This window comes from Prinia subflava, chromosome 6 (genome assembly GCF_021018805.1).
Source record: "Prinia subflava isolate CZ2003 ecotype Zambia chromosome 6, Cam_Psub_1.2, whole genome shotgun sequence".
NCBI lineage: Eukaryota > Metazoa > Chordata > Aves > Passeriformes > Cisticolidae > Prinia > Prinia subflava.
In genome coordinates, this window is record NC_086252.1 from 1,920,315 (window position 1) to 1,941,759 (window position 21,445).

A 21,445-nucleotide genomic window follows, 5' to 3' on the forward strand; every position below is an offset into this window, starting at 1 on the left:
CATTATTCTCACACAGAATAATGAGAACCATTGGACATCTGAATTTTTTATCCAAGAGACAAACCTTTAGGCAAAGATGGGGCACTTACTAGAAGAGTTTGGTTTTCATTAGCCGAAATCTGCCTGACCTGTTCATCTGTTTGTGTCCCAGAAAATATCCTGCTGGTATGTACAGATACAGTATTAGAAGAGGAAATTATATTGCCCCTTTGAACTTCAGAATTCTTGGTATAAGTCAATGCAAATCACCAAATTCACCAGAATCCTATCTGGCAAGTCTGTCAGCTGTCTGGAACACGCTCCCAGGAAATATACTGCAAAAGGCACCAAAGAAAAGGGTTAAAATCATAAAAAAAATCCTCCAAGGTAGCCAGGAATGTTTTGAAAGCAAGGAATTACTTGATTTGATAAGGTATGACTGCTGAAACAGCTTAGAGATTATAAAAGAACCAAAGAGGTCTCAAAGCAACAGCAGTACCTTTGACTGTCTTACAAAATCTTGGAGGAGAGCTGGTCTGTCTGCATCTTCAGGCTCAGTTGCTGTAAACATCTGTTCCAGTAGTTGACACCGATCTGTTCTAATTTGCCTTGTCTAGGGAAGATTGGGGTGGTGACTTTGTACTTTGAGTATCCCTAACCTATCCATACAGGTTTGGGTAAGGAAAGAGGTGAAATTACTTTTCTTACAAAATTAAACCAGTATTTTTCAGGGGAAGTGTTTGCAGAGATGTTTCAGATGTCCAAAAGTAAATTCACTTCCCCTTCAAGCTCTGTATAAATAGCCAGGCAAATAACAGCCAGTTTCTCAATCAGTGGATCTCAAATAAAATTATTCTTAAATGTTCATCCCATTCCAAAGCTTCCTGTATATTTTGAAAGTCCTACATACAGACGACGATCAAAATTTATTGTAAAACTACTCCTATTATCTACACATAAAATTCTGGCATAGATCCAAAATTCATTGCCTCATCTTAGGCTATGGTAAATTATCATTATTCCATTTTTGTGGATGGAAGTGGTCAGTGGTTATGGCTAAGGATTTGACCATGATACACTAAATTTGGGATACTACTCAGTTAAGGAGTAGGTGCTTTTTGTTTGGAATACATTGGAAATATTCTGAAAAGACATAGTTGCAGAAAGTGTTGAAAAGATGCTGGAAAGGTGGTGGAAATTTCTATCCTGTTATTCAGACCTATTTATAACACACATTTATAGTGTCACTAAGAACTGCTAAACAGAAGGCAAACACTAAACTAGCAAGATTTCCATGGAAATTCCTACTAATTCAAATGAGAGGAAACACACACATCTTTATCCTATTTGTTTAATAAATACGTGTCTTGTAATAAACCCCAGACCATTTAGGCTGTTTGTGAGACCAAGCAGCCAAGGGCGTTACAGTGAAGTCAGCACTCCACTAACATTTGCCAGGAGATTTTATAAATGCTATGGCAAACAACCTAAGCCCCATGCCAGTATCATCTTCCTCCCAAGCTACTGGGGCAGCTCTCCAGGGCCACTTGCCCTGTAGGAGTGGTTACTTACTTCCCTTCTGCCAGACTCAAAGATAAAAGTGTATTTCTTCTCTCCCCTTAGGATCGTGAACGATTTTGTCAAGACCCATTTCTTATTGCAAATGTTTGGTTTGCTAGGGCCAGGGGCCTGTTCCCCTTCATGTACCTGAAGGATCCTGTCACTGACTCCTCAGGGGTGGCTCATTCATCTCCTGGGCTTGCCAGTACCCAACGAGCTGAGGCAAGGAGCCTGAGGCCTGCTTTGCAAAAGTGAAGGGAGCCTCAATACCAGGCAGGGGGGAAAATTATCTCACAAAAAATGCAGATCTTGGTAGAACTTGATCATAGAAGCATAGAATCATTTTGGCTGGAATAGACCCTTAAGATCATTGAGTCTGACTGTTCACCCAGCACTGCTAAGTCCAGTACTAAACCTGTCCCTAATGCCACATCCACATTTTTCAAATACCTCCAGGCACAGTGATTCCACTGCCACCCTGGGAAGCCTGTCTCAGTGACAGCCCCTTTAGCAAAGCAATTTCTCCTAATACCCAATGTAAACCTACCCTGGCACTGCTTGAGGCCTTTTCCTCTCATCCCTTCACTTGTTACTTGATGTTGGTTATTTTTCTTGTTAAAACTACAATAAATGGGAAGGTGGGAAAATTTTCCATTAGTACTTCTTTCATAAAGCTGAAATGCTGCAGCATGCATGGCTATGAGTATGAAGGATAGGATCCTAAAGGACTAAGGGCAGGACAATTTGTATTATCTTCAACACAGTATTCCCTCTCAGGCAATATAAAACCAGAACTGAAAGTTAAAAGTTTAAAAGCCATCTATCAACGCAGTAAGGTCCATTTTTTTCAGATGAAACTCCACCACTAGCATTCCTCCCACCCGTAATTCTGTGACAACATTGGAACTGAAAAGTCGCAGGTGTTAAATATGATCCTGTATACTTGAAACTGAGAAAGCTTTTCTCCCAAGCCTGAAGTGGCAGGTTAAAGAATTTCTTTTTCCAAAAGCAAATATGAAATTCCGGAGGGACACTGTGGACAGTTTTATTACCCATCTGCTTTACAATAATGTACCCACTGACAACCTGATTACTCTACGCAAAGACAAGATAAATGATAATACTATACGGGCTCAGAAAATAGGACAGATTTTGGTTTTACCTCTGCTGTCCAACATAACTCCATTGATACTCTGAGCTTATTTGTTATTGTACTGGTGTGAAATCCAATTCTTAATCTTGAATTTGAACAAAGAAATATATTCCACTGTAAGGGGAAAGTGAGTTCATAGTGGGGTTGAAGAAAAAAGAACACTTAGTGCACACAGTTCACAAAATAATCCCTCATATTCTTTGCACATTAAAGAAGGACTTGCTAGGTCACAGAGGATTGAATCCACTTCTGAGGGTAAATTAAACATTTGTCTCCTAATTAAGAGTTTCTGCTATTAAGCACTCCATTTATTTGGAAAGCAGAAGTACTGTAGGTGGAATTTGCACAGGCACTGGTGCAGCACACCCTGCAGACCGTGGTGCAGACTATGGTGGGGCAGCTGTGCCTCTGCAGCCCATGGAGGTGGAGCAGAGATCCACCTGCAGCCTGTGGAGAACCTCATGCCGGAGCAGGTGGATGCCCATATTTTAGTTCTTTATTTAATAAACTTTATTTAGTTATATGAAATCCCAACTAGCTCTCTCTGCAGGTATCTGTTGAGCATCCTACCACACTAATTTCTGATACAATGGTAAATAATGATGAACTTAAGAGTACTTGAGCTGCCAAAAAGTGTTTCTAGAAAGATAATTCCATGAGATAAAACTATAAGATTTTATTTTCTCCAAATTTCCAGTCTATTAACCTATGATACAAGTTTGGCTTCCTTCTGTTTCACCATTCTGAGAATAAAGTAGGATGGTCTGAAGTTGTTATAAACAACTTTATATCACATTAATATGCTTTGGGGCTATATGAGGATCTCAAAAAGATATCCCAAATAAAACAGAAGAGTAATGAGGATTAAAGACCAAACCATGACAGTGCAGTACAGAGGAGTGAAAGGTGACTTTCAAAAGCAGTGCCAGTTCATATGGAGATAATACAAGTATGGAACTACTGAGGTTTCTATTCTGCATTACTTAAGAATGTATTCCAATATTTTGAAGCATGTGACTCTCTCTTATCCAAAAACCGAATACAAACCTACACATAGACATACTCTCAGTCCTTTCATCAGGCTGAGGTCCCACTTCACAATTCACTATACCCTAAAAAATTTCCTTTGGCCATTCCTAGAGCGCTTACCACGCTATTTCTGCACACTTGCCAAACTGCGTGCAGGGTAGTTTAAGACAGCAGCAGACATGGTTTAAACTAGGTCTGGAGGAGTGATCCAGATTTGTGCCTTATATTTTAAATCCTTATAATCTGCTGGGCAGAATTTTGTAGGTCTTCATCTGCCTTCAGATTTAGATTTTGTAGCACACCATTTTATAACTACAGCCGAGTGATTTATTCATGGGAGGAAACTATCAAATATTAACCATTTCAAAGAGGAAAAGAAACCCCTTTGTGTAAGTAAGGCAATCATTTGGAACAGCAGGCCTGATGAGTGAACACTTAGCTACGTGCTCCTTAATCTTGCTTAAGTAGTGCACCATATTTGTGTCATGAAAAAAATCTGGCGTACTCTAGCACACTACTAGTGATATTTATGCTTTATGAACTGTGCCATAGGTAATATGTACCATCTGAAATGTTTGTGAAGCCTTAAGATTTAGGCTACCCAGATCTAATGGTACTAAAAGTGAAATGTGGTCAGGGTGGGACTATTCTTTTTGCCTTCAGACAGTAAGAATCCAGTCAGATACAGTCTGCTTGAAATAAAAGAAAAACTACTGGGGCATAATAATCAGACTCACTTTTTTTTTTCACTTTTTCTTCATTCTTCCAATATTCCATACATATTTTAAGGTGCTTGTCACTTCCAACATCACAGAAAGTTATTATGCAGGTACTTGATCTGCCCCCAAAAGGAATTCAGCATTTCAAGAAAGCCATTAAATTATGCACTATGTTAGCCTGTGACCATCTATTCTTATCTCTACTATAGTTGCTGCCTATCTTCTTTCTGCTCCCGTTTCACTGCTTTCTTCCCCCCACTGCTTAGTTTTGTCCTAGTTGAAATTCAATAGCAAGACCTTTGGGAGAAGGATCAGGGCCTGCATTGATACAGTTCTGTGATCTGTGAGAAAACAAGGGAAAATAAGTTTGAATAAGAATGGTGCTACTGATAATTTTGTACACCTGTATCCTATTCTTGTTTAATGTGTCACTTAATGATTGGAAGTGGAAAAATTATTTCCTCTAAAAGTATTTGGAATATGAAGAAGAAAAACATGTTTGATCTTAAGATTTCTAAGTTCATCCAGCAGGTTTTCAAACAGAAGACACTTGTATCCTGAAAGACACAATAGATTCAAAAAAGAGACTGCTTATTTTACTTCTATAAATCATTTTTGCTCATCCCAATTTTATTGTGAGACATATATGGGCTTGGTAGGTCTCTTTCTAAAATACTACCAACTCAGAAACTTCACTTTGAACCTGAAATATATTTCATTAAATATTTTGTTGATCCTATCTTTTCACTAGTCATCAATCAGCTATTTCTTCACCATTCCATAAAAAAAGAAAGAATTCCTGAAAGCCTTTCACACAGTTGGACTGCTGAGCATATTGATGCATTCCAGAAGAAATGTGGTGGTGTTCACAAAGGTGTATCTTACTGTGTATTTAAACCAGTTCATCTTCGAGCTGCAGACAATAGAAAGGCGGATATGGAATGGGAACTTTTCAACTGGTCTAAATATTTTAAAGCAGAAAGTATTATACTTGTGTGATTCCCAGGAACTCCAGCTTTTTGATTAGCTAGAAATACATCAGGAACAGGGTCTCTGAACTTGGATGCTTCTGTTCTCCATGATCAATTGGGAAATGTGGAGAGACTGCAGAGCCTTTTTCACTTTGGTGAGGTGTGGGAGATCTATGCAGGCATCTTTGTAATTTCTTTGACAAGGATAGGTCCAAGTTACATTAGGGGAACATTTTGGAGCTTAAGGTCTTTGAAAATTAAGAGACTTATTATTTTCAAATTAATAGACCTATTTTCAAATCCCACTCTACCATAATGCAGCACTTGTCTCTTAGACAGCATTTTTTTATTCAACTTTTGTCTCTTTTCGGGGGAAAAATAAAGCTCCTGTGCATCTCAAACTGTGAACTCTGTCACAATGTGAAACAGTGTGTGCTTTGTCATGCAGGAGCTCTTTATCCATTGTTTGGTCTGATAATATCAGGGGCACGGCTGAGCCTGGTCTATGACAGGAGCCACAATGAGGTGTTTGTTTATCAGTGCCTAATGCTCTCCTCTGGAGCTAACATGAAGAAACAAGGATTAAAATAGGCAAGCCTGGTGTGGCCCAACCACAGAGCCTTTGTGGGATGATGGAAAAGCTTGAAAGGTCAGCTGGGGAGTCAAGTGGTCTGGGAAGCCCTGTAGTCAGGCAGGCTTTGTGGACAGCAGCTTCTCTCCATGGACATCATGTGGATGCTGCCTGCAGAGCTCTCTGAGCAATAATAACCTGATACTGGGAGGGACTGAGAGCCCTCAGGTGATCCTTGTGTGGGTGTGGTGCCTTTCACAGGATCAGACCCAAGAGCAGGAAATTGTCTTTGGAGTTCTTTAATTTTAAAATAGAGCTGTATTTCTTCAATGTTTTAAGATTCTGCCAGGAATTGTACTATATATTCATGGTCTTTAGATTAAAAAATGTGGTTTCTATTAGCAAGTATATGAACTTCAGCTTCATTGAACATAATATATTGGTGGGAAGGGGAATGCAGATTACACAGTAAATATATGCCTGTGTAACTGTGAAGAGTGAATTGTTAAAAGGCTCCAACATGTAGTGGGTGCATAAATATCTTACAAAAGCCTGAGATGCAAAGTTAATGCTGACAGTGTAAAGTGTGGGAAGGTAACAGTACCTTTATTGTAGACATCTGCAGCTGAAGGATCCTCTTGGGATCACCATTTGCTTGCCCAGGGAATTTGCTGACATGTTGGATGTCAGCATCCACAAGTTTTATGGGCTGGAACAGAAGGGTGATCTAACTTAGATATTTCCTGATCTAAGTTTTATGGACAAGGTCTTTGGTTATTGATGTAGCACTTGGTACTTCATTGGATGGGGTAGGGAAGCCTTTTGACAGGTCATAGCTGGAGACTGGATTTCTCCAAGTATGCTGAGGAAGAATACTCTGGTGCAGAATACCCCTGACACTGCATAAAGTGTTAAATGTTAGCTTGAAATCATCTGTACTGCTCTCAGATTTCAGGAAATATTCTTTAGCAGTTGTTAAATTGCAGAGAAATTACAATAGTGTTGCATTCTATATCAAATATCAAGGAAAGCAGCATCATTAATGACACATTAATGAATACCACATGAATTAATAACAATCGGCTACTTTTTGAAGTCTCCCTGGCTTCCAGCTGTCTCTTAAATCACTTCAAATAATTAATTGCTTAATGCTTTTCACCTTTGACAGACAGAAATAAATTGCAGATTAAAAATACCTGTGTTGGCAGTGGGCAGAGCAAAGTGGAAAGGCTGTTTGCTGCTCATCGAGAGGGACGGTGCATTTTGCCCTGCTGAGCCTGCCTTGCCCAGGTGGTGGATTAAAGGAGGCTGATATTGCTCCTTTCAGTCAAAAATTAATCCAGGGCCACTGAGTTTTTGTAGCTGTTTCTCCTCTGCAGAGCTGAATCAGTACCTCTGAACTGTCCAGTCCTCTCTTTGTAGCCCTGCTGCAGGACAGTCAGTGGCCATGATCTTCCCCTTTAGCTTGTTTCTCTCAGTATGTGCCAGGGGTCTTTTTTAGGGTCATCTCTCTGTTGAGAACTGCCCTGACATCACCTCAGTCAATAAGTGACCAAGCAATTGCAAGAAATTCCAGTCCCATCAACCTGTGACAAATATGAATGACAGCCTCATGCAAATGCAAACACCTGAATATAACTGTGGTTTTTTTTTTTCTGGAAGCTGTCCGGCCCTGAGGATTTTAATACTTTTATTCTTTTATTTATAGATACTGAGGAACTCAGTTGCTTGGAGACCTGCATCTTTCTACCTGTGCTCAAAGCAGGTAAGGTCAGTTAGTCAAATAAAGTTGTAGTGACCAGAAAATGCATGGGAAGCTCCTTAATTTTTATCAGTTTGAACATGGGGAAGTCAGTCACTGTTCTTTCTTCTCAAATTATTTAAAATTGCAAAATGTCCTGTTTTTACATTTCTAAAAGTATGGGAAAATGCCTGAGATATGTTGCGGCCGGAATTCTTTCCTGTTGTAGATTCTGCTTTATTCCACAAGTGACAACCACATTGAAGTGCTGGATGCAAGACTATTGCATTTGTAAATGTTTGAACTGCTGATATCAGTATATCTTGCACTGCCTGGGCAATGTATAAGCTTAATGTAATATTTTTTGCTAATTAAAAAAAAAAAAAAAAAACCAAAACCAAACAAACAAAAAACCCCCTGTATTTTATGGTTTTATGCTAGAGTATGCAAAAGAGAGAAGCCATGAGTACTATGTGATTCAAAGGGAAGGAAAGCCCAAATGCCTGGTTTTTCAGCCTCTGATAAGTGCAGCTCACAGCATTCAACTTCTAATGCAGAATTTAATCCTAGTTCTGCATTTTCCCTTTCTCAACCTATTAAATGTGATACAGAATGGCAACTCCTACTTTATTCCAAATGCGTTTTAAATGTACATTTCCAAGCTCTAAAGTTACTGGAGGAGTTCTTCGCACAAAATGACATTACAATGTGCACATGAAAAAAATTAAGGGCAACAGGAATTTGTTGTGATAGAAAATGTAAGCTGGTAGACTTTCAGACATTTAAAATGCTGGGAAAGATACTGTAGTTTAAAAAAAAAAAAAGTTTTCTTCTGCATACTTTTGTGCCAGTAACGATCACAAATTCCTCAGGCAAAAATTGTCCCTCTCAGGTATAATTATGTCAGACAGAAGGAGCTGCAGGGGCCAGTTCCCAACCTGGAGGGCCTGTGCTCTCCTGAGGTCAGGCCCGTGGCACGAGCAGCTCCAGCTCAGCACTGCCAGGCTGCCCCTGCCTGAGGGATTTTGGAGAGTGTGTGAGCCTGGCTTTTTGGGGGAGACAAACAAGGACAGGAGTGGATGGCAAACAAACCAGAGGTGCTAAAAGGCGGTGGTGGAGGAGCAAAGGGGCTCTTGACACAGGTGACAGTGCCTGGGAACCGCCCCTGCCCGGCTACTCAGCGCCATCCCAGCGCCAAGGTACCAGGTGAGGTGCTGGCACAGGGACCCCAAATAGGAAGCAGAGCCCCCACGAAATCCTGCAGAGAGTGATGGTGAGGAAAGACCTGTCAGGGAGGGAAAGTGACAGGGAAGGGAGATGTGGTCTAGTAAAAGCTTATGAAACAGAAAGAGGGAAAAAAAAGCGGGGGGAGGTGAAATGGAAGGCAGGCAAACTAAAAACAAAGCAATAACAGCATAAGGCATAAACTCAGATATTTTTTTTTTTGCACTGGTATTACAAAATTTTAAAAAATCCACTGGGGAAGCAGGGCAAGCACTGGGTTAAGACAAGAAGTAAGATTTCTCTGTGCCTGAAAGCATGTTGTTGAGATGAATTTTCTTTATGCATCCATACCCTTTACCTAAGTGCATTAAGAATAGTTTGAGGCTTGCTGGCTATGAAATGTATTTATGATTTTCTGCTGCCAAATAAATGTTCAATTTTGTTCAAAAAATTGTTTTCTTTATTTACCCAGGGCAGGTACTTATAGTGCTAAAGCTAAATGTCACTCTGATCTGCTAGAAGTATTTTGTTCTGGGTAATAGCCCAATGCCTTTAAAATTCAGTGTGTTATGCGTTATTTAAAAATAATGGGCAATATAGCTGTATTTCACAGTGAATAAGTGTATTAATTATGAGACAAATCACATTAGATACTGTTTGCTGCTCAATTTCCTTTGAAATCTGATGAATAATAATTTTCTTTAAAACGGGGGACATTTTTAATGCATCCAACAATGATGAAATAGACTAATTATAGGTAATATATTTTATTGAAATCTGAATGACTACACTTGTCACTGGGTCTCAGAAGCAGGCTATACTCATTTGAATTATATAACATGATATATATCAACTAATTATAAATTTGTTCCATTCCTACTAAAGAAAATCAAGTTAGTCAGAATTTCATCTGACCCAATTTTCCTGAAGTGTCAGAGGTAAAATTTCTCTTGACCTAAATGTGACCTGTGTTCATTCTTCATTTTATGGCAGGAACAGGTTTTTTACCTTAAAACTTCCGCTAAACAGAATATACAGGGCTAGAAAATAGACACTACTGTAAAAGGCAGCAGCCTGCTCTGACCCTGGTGTCAGATCTCGCTTCTTGATAACGTGGGTGTCACCTGCAGACCAAGGCTCTACCATGATTCTCCACACCCATCAACAGGAAAAAAAAATCAGAGGCTGTCGTTATAAGTTTCAAATTTTCTTTGTGTAAACCTCAATGTTCTCTTAAACTTAACTGTTTAAGCACTTATACCTGCCACTGCATTTCTTTGCTGGAATATTAATGTGGAGGGAGCACAAGGGGTAAAATCAGTCTAAATTAATTTCAAAATTCAAATAAAGGCTCGTGCTTAGGTTGTTTTTTCTCCAGGACTCACCATTTCTAATTAGGATGCAATATGACATGTCGTGTTTTCACATTTCATATGCTGGATATTTCAAGTAGAAAATCTAGACTCTTGAGATGATGGCTGGCAACTCGAGAGAAAGAAAAACATAAACAACTTGGAGGAAAAAATGAACATAATAAAACTACTCTTAAAAATATTCCAAGGGTAAGTCAACTCAGAAATATGTTCAAAATATGGAGTGTGAGCATTACTTTTCCATAATACAGATGGAATCAATGCATGCAGAATATTGATTACAGATTAAGCTCACCTTATCAATAAAGACCAACTTTTGCAATCATCTTCTGAGGGATCTATCATGCACTTCTATCAATCCTGAAAAAAATCTTTTTATTGTTAGAAAGGTTGCCTTTTTCGCTAACAGAGCCTGAAAATGGTTTCTCATCACCTCAGTTCCTTAAAAAAACAGCTACTATATTTTTTCCACTTCTCCTTCTTCTATAACAGTATTTCTTGGTTTAGAAATTAATATCAGATTCTTAAGAACTATTGAAGAAAAAATACAAATAAAAGTACTAAAAATATAAATAATGTCATACGGATGCTAAAATTTAAAGGGCATAATGAACTCTGTAAGAAAGTATCATATTATGCATCAAAACAAAAATACTCTTAAGAACACCAAAACAAGTATCTTTCTATTAAGACTGTGCAGTACACGTTCCAAAACATACATATCTGTAGTTGGAATAAAAATATTGAAACTAATATGATGTTCAGACTTTATTCTGTTCCTACAATTAGCTGTTGATCTAACACACATTTAAAAAATAATATTTCCATTTGGCTACAAACAACTGCCAGTGGAAGGAGCATCAAACAATGGCTTAGTGGTTATTTAAAATGAGCCTTGGACTACTTTGGTCTTAGATGGGGCATAAGAGTTAGAGCAAAGCACAAGTGTTCCAGGTGGATGGAAAAGGCAGTTGTGGCCAAAATGGCAAAGAGCTAGGAAGGATCACACACGCCTTGTCTCAGCTGTGGCTGCTTAAGAGGTTTCCTCTGAAGGTGTTGTACAGATGTCCAGGAATAGTTGAGTTGTACCCAAAGCTGAGTTGTACCCAAAGACTGGATTTGGCTCAAAAGCTCGTTTGACACATAATCAAAGCCCATAAATGGAAAAACTGAACAAATAAAAAGCCCTCCGTCTTTTCTCTTAGACATGAAGCAGCAAATCAACTTGCTTTCAATAGCTCAAGATCCAACCAAAGCTGCCCCAAAAGGGCATGCAAATTGAATCATTCAAACAACATGTGAACTCCAATTATGACTCTACAAGTGATACCCTTTACCTCTGTAATCTGCAAGTATAGGAATTGTTTGATTTTTACCAAATCCAACAGCACCATAGGGCTTGATCATTAGCACTTAATTTAAGGAGGAGGCATCAACAGCTTCAGTAATGGTAAGTGTGTTATCAAGGGTAACTGCTCATTTCATTAGCTTGTTTTCAAATTTGTACAATTCTTATTCAATAGGATACTGCTTTTGTCAAGCTAGTTTATTGATAGCTTAACAAATTGAAAGAGGCATTTCATTCTTTTCCCTGGAGAGAAAGGAAAAACAAAAGGATGGAAAACAATTAAGAATGGAGAAATGAATAACAAGCTGCAATTAGTTGTGCAATAGTGAAGTATTACCGAGATGGCACTTTGCATTAGAAGGATCACTTCTTAAAAATTATCCTGGAGAATAAGATCCTTTAAGAAAGCAAACATGCATTATTGATCTGCATGGACTAGGAAATCATAAGAGATTTCTCTCTGCCATTCAATTTAAAAGGGCTTTGATTCTTGGTTTGCTCTTATCTCAATGGCAACTAGAACTGTTTTAGTTATAATCAGAAAGGGTTTCTACTAAGTCTAGAAGTCTTTTTAGAAACATTTCTCTGTTTGGAAATCTGTCTTCTTTTCAGACTTCCCTGGCTTTACAAAAAATATTCAACTTTAAATCTCATCTGGTAATGGAATATGCTATTAACATGACAAAAGCAAACTTCATTTGTTTTAAAATTATGCTGCACTGCAATTATTTAGAAATGCAATATGCCTATAAGTGCATTTAAATTACAGTAAGCAAAATAGCACTTTATGAAGAGTTGGGTAGTGTTGGGTTTGGGGTGATTTTGCTTTTTAATGGACTGTACCACCCACTAAAAGATTTCTGGTTTCTTGGATGATTCATTAATGCTTCCTTCATTTTCCAATTTCTATGGGACCATCTGGCCCATCTTTGCAGAAAGGTATTTAGCTGTAAATATATTTTACAGTCTTTCTCAATTTAAAAGTAGTTGCCCAGCTGCTTCACAGAAACTGTCAGCAATTGGGAAACTCCTCAGAATTGCCAGCCTTCATTAGTAATCCAATCAGGATGTAGTTTAAAATACTGCAAATCAGATTATGCTCCATTGGACAGGAATTGGAGTGACATGATGTGCTGGGTTATTTTATTTTGCATCTGTGATTGCCTTTAATCCAGGAGATGCATCCACTTTCTTTTGAGGGGAAGGCACTCTAGGCTGGAACTGGTTGTCCCTATGCATGGATGTGGTCCTATGTGTTCCCACAAAAAGATTTGCTCAGTTTTTGTCATTCTCCTCGAGTTGAAGTCACAGTCAGACTCTGGTAGCTGAGTTGTATACAACATTGGCTGCATGTCTGAGTTCCTGTGTTATGTGACTTAAATTAACTAGAACTGTGCAGTTGTGTTTTCTGATTTCTGTGAATTTTAGATTGGTCCTGTTCTCTCTCACTGTTATCTCCTGTACTATAAACCCTGCATTTCTTTAACAGCTGGCAGTGCTTTCTGTCAATGAGATAAGAATATGGAGGTAAGGCAGTGAGGCTGGCACTGGACTGCATTAATCAGTTACTTCAGAACATAATTTCTGTCATTGGGAGAGTCTCTGGTACAATATGGTGGTGAGAATATTTATCAGAACAGTCTAATTAATGTAAATTTCTAATGCAGACCAAACTGCACAAAGACTTGGATGGGTACAGAATTCCACATTTATTTCTAAGGCACCTGTACTACTCAAACAAATATGTGCATAGAAAAACTGCCACTTTGCACTGTAAAGTACATTCTGAACTATAGCTTCTGTAGTATTAGATTTTCTAATGGGATAAGTCATGTAGGTCAGTGAGGGAGTAAAGTTTACTTCATTTAACCAGCTGGTGTTTCCTAGTACATTTCACTATGTTACATTCAAAAGTAATTCTGAACTTTGTGCTTTAGATACTTATTCTGAGTTACTAATTGCTATCATAAAAGAAAACAGGGCCCCCACTACCTGCTGCTCAGCTCTCGAAATTTTATCACTTATTGAAGGCTGAAAAGTCTGTTCATTGTTATCAGCTGGATGCAGAGTTGCATGATAGAGCTTTTATCAGTCATTCTTTATATGCCTCTAATTAGATGAACCTTCAGGAGCAGCCTTGAAAATATGAAGAGGACATGAAAACTTTATATAAGAAATTCTGTGAGACACTAATATACTACTCCCTGTTGAACGGAAGGTTTTGAAGGTGTGAGATACAAAGGGACATATTGACAGGATAATGTGATGTTGGAGAAGTTTGTCTAGTCATTGTTTTCAAGAGAAATTTAGAAATAGGTAGCAGTGTAGAAATGAATTCTGACAGATCTATCCAGAGTAGACAAAAGAAGGTAAGTTTCTAGACAATCATATCCTTGGGATCTATTTAGTTAATGGTACAGAGGAAAAACATTTAGGTGAGTGGAGCAGAAAAGACAGACATTTTATTGGGGATTGAAATCTTTCAAAAGCAAGTTTCACTAGTTTTCTCAAATCTGTGGTTATATAGTAATAGAAAATACTAAAACTACATGTCTTAGTGCAGTGAAAACTTTCAAGTTTAGTGAGTAACTTCTACTCTTTGAAAATACTGTGGCAATATACCTACTCTCTGAAACACAAGAAAATCATCTTACAGTTCATTGTGTACTGCATTCACATCCTTCAAGCAATACTTTTGGTTAGCTTTAGGGAGGAAATTAGGGAGTGCTAGAAGTGACAAGCATCCATTTTCACAGGTTTGGTAGGTGTAATTTTCATTAATTAAATCCATTTTTTATGGAGTCATTGGCACTCAGCTAGCATAAAGTTTCAAGATAACTTTTTCCATAGGCAGTTGCATGGAACTATTAGAGTGTGTATGGTTACTTTGTTAAATTCAAAGAGTTCTGCTGACTCTGATTTTCATGTACCTTTTCATTTTTGTCTACTGTCAATGTGATCTGTGAAGAGTTTGGCTTTTCAACTAAATCCCCCAGTTCAGTTCATTCCAGGCATAGTTTGAAGATTCATCCTAGTGGATAATTGCACATTTCATGGCATTTTTATGAGCCTTTGCTTCATAGCTTGTGGATGTCTGTATTTCCTAGGTTTTATAGCCCATGAAATAAAGGGGTTGTGTTGCAGCACATTCAACAGCTTATATAGAGAACCTGAATGCTAATGTTTAGGAACCAAGAATTTAGACAAATGACATCATTTGCCGCTTGTGGTGGGGAGCCAGGAATGACTCTACTTTACTTACAGCAACTGCATGAAGCTAGGCTAGTAAAAAGCCTTCGCAAATTCTGTTTGTTCCTAAATACAATATGGCTCCCAGGGGAATTCCACCCCACCCCCGATCTCCAAGTAGTTACGAAGGAATTCTGTTTGTCTTTTTTTTGTTGACTGTGAGACTGCCAGGCACAGGCTATTCAAGCAAAATAAACAGTAATGTACAACAGTTTTTCCACAACTGAAGAACTAATATGTGAAGTAGTGATTGTATCAATACACACTCAGCTATCAAAAAAGTAAGCAAAAGAGAAATGAAAAATGTTACATGAAGAGAAGAATGAGAAAAGGAAAAATATGATCCAGCTGCCATCTCCAAAAAATGATCCAAAGGAGCAGTTCCCATTAATCCTCAAGTGTGAGAAAACAACTCCCATGTTCATGTGAAGACTGCTATCATTCTGTCCTTGCCATGTTTAAATATTAGGCTTACTTTTGTTTAACTATTCAGTAAAGAGCAGTTATGAATTTTCTTTCCTACTGGATTTGGTGATTGATCCTTTATTCAGATCTTCATAAAATATCCACCAAGATCTACCAGTGATTTGGCTCTTTTGACTGGTAATACTGATGATTTCATTAAAACTAGGGCAAAAAGGAATTGAAAACTTATATCCAGAAATCCATACTTTAATCTCTTATTTTATATGTTGTTAAATGATATTGCTGTGGATAAACAATGGATGCATCAGGTACATAGGATATATTCCGTAGCTGTGGCTTAGACTTCCTCTGTGATTTTATTGCCGTAAATGATTGCACAGGATAATGGGGTAATTCAGAGAAACTCTGTAATTTCTTCCCTTTTTCTCTTTGTCTATTTCTTGTTTCTCATCTCTCTTTTCCTCCTTTACACTATCAGTAAGAAAATGAAATAAAAAGGTCAATGTTGTGATAGCTGCACTTCCACATTTCAACTGCAAACACATTTTCATGGATAAGGCATTATTTAGTCTTTAAGAGTTCTCTATCCTATTTAGGAGCAAAATAAATGGAAGTAAAACACAGTTGCACATATTTACATATATTTATAGATTTATATGCAGTTTATATATCAGTTAATTTTCAGCAAGGATTTTATGGTTATGTAAAAATCCAAGGACTTCCATTTGAAAAAAAATAAAGAAAAAGATTATAAAATATGAAAATTATAATTCTCCAACAGAATTCTGGAGGAAGATATGAGCTCTCTATCTTGACCATTTATATGATTGAGGATCTGAAATACTATTTTCACTCCCTTTGATTATGGGTCATTTACTAAGGGGTTCTAATATCACTTGATTCCCAATGATTAAAAAAGTGTATCAAAGAAAATCAAAGGGACCTGTGTTGTATCACAACTGCAAAGGCCTCAGGACCATTTCCAAGAAATAAAGGCAATTCTCCAGTGACTGAAAGTGTTAGTGGACAGAACAGCGACTTTGATCCTGATGTTGCAACAGGACAAAAAAAGCAGCTTTATAATTCAAACAGAAATAATAAATTACAAACCAGGATCATCACAGGTTTTGTCCAACCTAGTCCTTGATTTGCTCTGTATTTACAAATACCATTTATTAGCCTCTTTTACAGAGCTATTCTTTTTATTTTGGTCAGTATTTTTTGAACAAAAATGTATTGGAAGTTAATATAAAAAATATACAGGAGAAACATATAAGTAAACGAAACATCTAAAGTTAATTTAGTATTCAAGGTTTGGTTTGAACCTGTGACACTATGAAGAGAAAATCTGCATCTAAACCGTACGCAACAGGACATGAATTGATTTTTGTGTTTTCCATTTTACATAGTGGACATTGATTTGCATTCCTAATAAGGCCATTAATAATGGAGTGAAAGGAAGGGTAATAGTCATCCGGTATATCTGTAACAAGTAGGAATATTAGTCATTAGCTACTATGCTTGTAGTCACTTAATTCAAATCTGTGTCTAGGTGCCCTTTTACTTTGTACAAACTGTAGGACAAAGAGAGATCACTGTAGGAGAGAGACTGTAGAAACAAATGAGATTGCTGGGAAGTTTTAATTGGTGTAAATTAGAACATTTACTTCAGGTATTGTTACATATTTTTGCCCAAAGATAGATGAGGATCAATAAACTTTAATTGAAAGGAGACATTTTTATTTAGAAGCTTCTTCATTGGAAGAAGAGGAGATGGCTTGAACACAGTGTAAATTCAGTGAAGAATTTCATTGCAATTTTATTGTCATGAGTAAGCAAGTGAGAGAGCAGATGTGAGTTAGAAAAGCAGAAAATATCTGGGCAGAACCTTTATCTACTCAATGTACTTTAATATAAATAGTAATAGTACTGCCAGCTGGAGGGCAGGAAGAATTCACCTGAATGATATTTTGAGCTTTGGGATTCTATGGAGTTTCAGGGAAAGTGGATGAGCAGATGGAAACAAATGAAAATGACAACTTTTATGGTATGAAAAGATGTATTGTATGATTACCATTGCAGCATAGCAGGAAACATAACCTAGCCACAGAAAACGCAACTACTAATGATGAAAGGGTAGAGATCATAAAACATAACACATTCAGATTCATTAACAAACCATGCATATGTTACCAATCTTCCTGTTGTTGTAATTTTTCAGGACACAAAGATAAGCCTAAGAGACACTAAAATATAGTAAATGCTGTAAATAATACTTCTATAAATGCAGAATAATGGAATTCCATACCTACCTGTTTCACATAAATACTAAATAGATGAAACACTATGTAAATGAAATCACAAATCTCCTCTAGTGTAATTAGTACTATGTATAGACCCCATAACTCCATTGGTTTGTCCAAGAACTTTGTTCTTCTTTACTGTTTTTATCTGTGTTGGGTGCATGACTGAAACTGGCATGCTTACAATGCCACAAGCTCCCATCAGTTGCTTGCGTGGTTTCTCTCCAATTTATTTTTTATGGTTCCTTAACTAGTGCTTTCTTTATGGCTCTTTAATAAGTGCTATCATTCCATGCTGGACACACCACTTCATCTCTTCTGGAAAGCTCTGACAGGGTGCACTGGGTAAACAGTAACTCTCTTCTTTCATTGTGAACAGTGCTGCCTTGTACTTCCCAACCCCCTCAGTCTCTTCCTTCCCAGGTGGTTCCTTTCATGTACTTTCATAATTATTTCAAAGCACAGTATTACTGCTTTTGATCAGTGCTGATGGACGCCTCTGTATTCTGTGAGTCTCACAGTCACTCAAGAACACTCGGGTTTGATTTGCCCATCATCTTCCTCCAGTCATTGCACACTTCCCATCAGCAAGTATGGAAGATCATATAATAGGGTGTTTTCATAAAATAATAACCACAGGATAAAGCACAGTCTTTGCTTTATCTGCCTATTGAACTAGTTACCTGTCTGTTTAAATGTCAGAAACAATTCCAGACATTAGCTAATATATCTGTAATATATAATGAAATGCTGCCACAAAGGCAGCAATTTTCTAGCACTCATAGATTTCCTCAGGACCCTCACAATGCAATGAACAGAAGCAGACAATAAATTCCTCTTCTTGCATAGACTCTCCCTGTCACTACAGGAGGTTAATCTTTGCTTAAGGTCTAACCAAGTTAGTACCATTTTGCTGTTGAAGCAAAAATAAAATACATGGTTAGACACTTGCCATGTTCCCACCTTCTACTTCTTCCTGAAGAGAAAAGAATTTTAGACAGTTTTGTCAGCTAGCTGAGCTTTTTGTTCATTCCTCCTAGGCCTTTTCACAACTTGGACAACTTCAGAGTAATTCAGTGTCAAGGACATTGCTTCTTCTGAAAACTTCACATCTGCCATTTTCAGAGTGCATGAAGCTGTCTCCTGCCAGCTGCAGTACATTAATTTTGAAGGCATCAAAAAAGGCCACCGTAATTGATTGTTTAAAAAGAAGTACCTCTTTTCCACACTGCAAATAGAAGCACAGACCTTCCTTGTCCTGTCACATCTGACAGCCACCATCACCCTCCTGAGCATCTTACCTACTCACCAGCATTTTAAATTCCCTTTTCATAGGAAGTATTGATGAGAGTTGTACCTTAAACACACTTTGCAACAAAGAAAATGTTGCATTAGTAACAATGCTGGTAGGCATTAGCCCAAAGTGTTGATTGCTCCAGTGCTGACATCTGTGCTAAGCTTCCTCTCAGGTCTTAACTCTAAGCTTGACAAGACTGGTCCAAAAATATTGTGGAGTATCCTGCAGCAACTGTGTATCTTACCAGTTTCTGGATATCTACTGGTGAAGGTGCAAAGCAAGGAGGGGGTATCTGTGTGACTGGGGGCTTGTTTTACTCCAGGGGGTGTAGAGAGAGCGGTTTGGTATCTTCCTGGAGCCAGCCACCCCCTTCTGCTGACCAAGGAAACTGAGGAATAGTTTTCTTCCCTCTTTTCTCATGAGCACAGTGATCCTTCCTTGCCTTCAGTCCTAGAATGTGACAAGAATGTCAACAGATGTGACAAGAAAGGCACACGTCTCTTTCTTTCACTGCTTTGGCCTCTAATGCCCCTTTTCCAGGAACACATTATGTCTCTAGTCTTCTATAATTCTTCTCTCCTAAGATTTTTGGTTTGATTTCTCATCAGTAATTCCTCTCCATGGATCTCTTGTCAGTTAAGCACAGTGAGTAAACCCATTTTTGTACAGGACTACTCATGTAATTTGAGTAATGTTTGTCTCTTGTTATTAGTTTGATGCAATTTACTGAGATGTGATCTGCATATACTCAAAAAGAAAAAAAATTAAAACCCCTGACTTTTGCATTTCTTTGATACTCTTTCATCTTTGTGGATATTGGGGAAGATCACATAATTAGGGTATATAGGTGGATAGGAAACTTATATTATTTACACCCTAAAAAAATCAATTGAATCATTTTATTTTTACTTCCACTTTTTAAAAGAATGCATGTTATACTGGCATATTTGCTTGGGAAAATAATTCACTCTTAAGGTAAGTGTCCAGGCATAAATCAGTTTGACATATTCTGTCTCCATGGTTAAGAATGGCATTGAAAAGAAGGTAACATAATTTTGAAGTTGAAGAATAATATGGGCCCCAGCAATTGAGACAGTAATGAGTCAAAATTGCTATTCATTGTGCAAACTTGAATATGAAAGAAACCATATCTGGGAAAAGAATCTGAGAAAAAAAAGATAAAATCTAGCATCAGTTCTTATTTGCTCTTTGAAGTCTGATTTTGCCCACAGAAAATGCATAAAAGAAATTTAGAATGCATTTTTTCTGATGATCAGGCTTTTAAGCTGTTGACAATTCCAGGTTTTTGCCTGTTAATACACTGTGTCAAGTGTATATTTAAATTTATGTAATTGGAGATCAGGAAGATTCCTTTTAATCATTCTTAACTTCATTGCCAAGCATAGTGTTGAAACGACATGCATATTGCTGTTGAAATCAGTAGGGCAGAAAGAATCAGACTGAGGAGACACCATTCTTCATATCCTAGGATGTTCTCCTTCATTTAAAAAAAAGTCTTAGAGGAGCAGATTTTCCTAAGAATTAACATTTCTGTAGAAAAACCAGCAAGTTTTCAGTTTTAAACAACACTTAACAGGAACTTTTTAGCTGTGTGGTAGAAGCATTGATATCTGCTATTGAATACTTCCACAGCTCCATAAGCAGGCCAGGAAGAACAAACAGAATAAGTTTATTTCATTTTCAAGTTGCCATGCTTTCATGGTAAGATCACCTTCCCTCGTCCTGAGTCCAATGCCCTCTGACCATGCTCTTTTAGATATTTTCCATGAGGAGGATTAAATGTATAATGCAAAATACACTTATTTGTTCCTTTTTCAGTTTTCATACCCTTGCACTGAGCTGAGCTACTTCCCAATATTGGTCCAGCTACCTCATCAAGAGAGTATTTGCATTCCTTTGATTAACACTGGGACAGTTACAGAACCAGTTGGTTCTCTCAGCTGATGTAACTGTTTATCAATAATAAAGACTGTCCTTATTGTTGAGCAGAATTCAGCTTCCTTTGTTCTGGCTGTGCTCCATCACCCTGAAGTTCTTACCTAAAACTGATGAGAGCATTGTCCTCACCCATCACCTGAGAATCACGTTCGGCTGTAGGGGTTTGCTGGTTCAGCACACTCAGAAAATTTCCCAATGTGGTGGATATTGAATTCCTTCACTTTCAGGAAACAGATTTTCATCTTCTTCTAGCTGTGGTCTCTACTATCAGGTCATGAATACCTGCTACAATGGTTTAGTTGAGTAAGAAATAAGTCTGTTCTTGCTGTGAGTGGATGAAGCAAATAGAGAACCAGATCTGGCATTGAACTTAGTACAGCTACATTGTCTCTGTTCTTGGATGTCTATTAAAGAGCATTTAGCACAATGCAGTTGCTAATGACTGAAATATTTGGGTTGTTCCTTAATCAAAAATAGCAATGAGATCATCAAGCTTAGAAATAAAAACAGTAAAGCATTTTTCTCTTATAAATATTGGCTGGA

At 37.7% G+C, this 21,445-nt stretch overlaps 1 protein-coding gene across 4 annotated transcripts in view; it reads left to right on the forward strand.

The window, feature by feature from the left end:
* TMEFF2 (transmembrane protein with EGF like and two follistatin like domains 2) overlaps positions 1 to 21,445 on the forward strand; it is a 553,100-nt gene that overhangs the window by 140,254 nt on the left and 391,401 nt on the right. For 2 of the 4 annotated variants that reach the window (XM_063399874.1, XM_063399876.1), the window contains 2 exons: positions 7,691 to 7,747; positions 10,401 to 10,509. The exons of 1 other annotated variant lie outside the window; for it this stretch is intronic. The gene's annotated coding sequence lies outside the window, so the exon portion shown is untranslated. Of the gene's footprint in view, positions 1 to 7,690; positions 7,748 to 10,397; positions 10,510 to 21,445 lie in introns of all 4 variants that reach the window. One more of the 4 variants, XM_063399875.1, reaches the window with a different exon arrangement.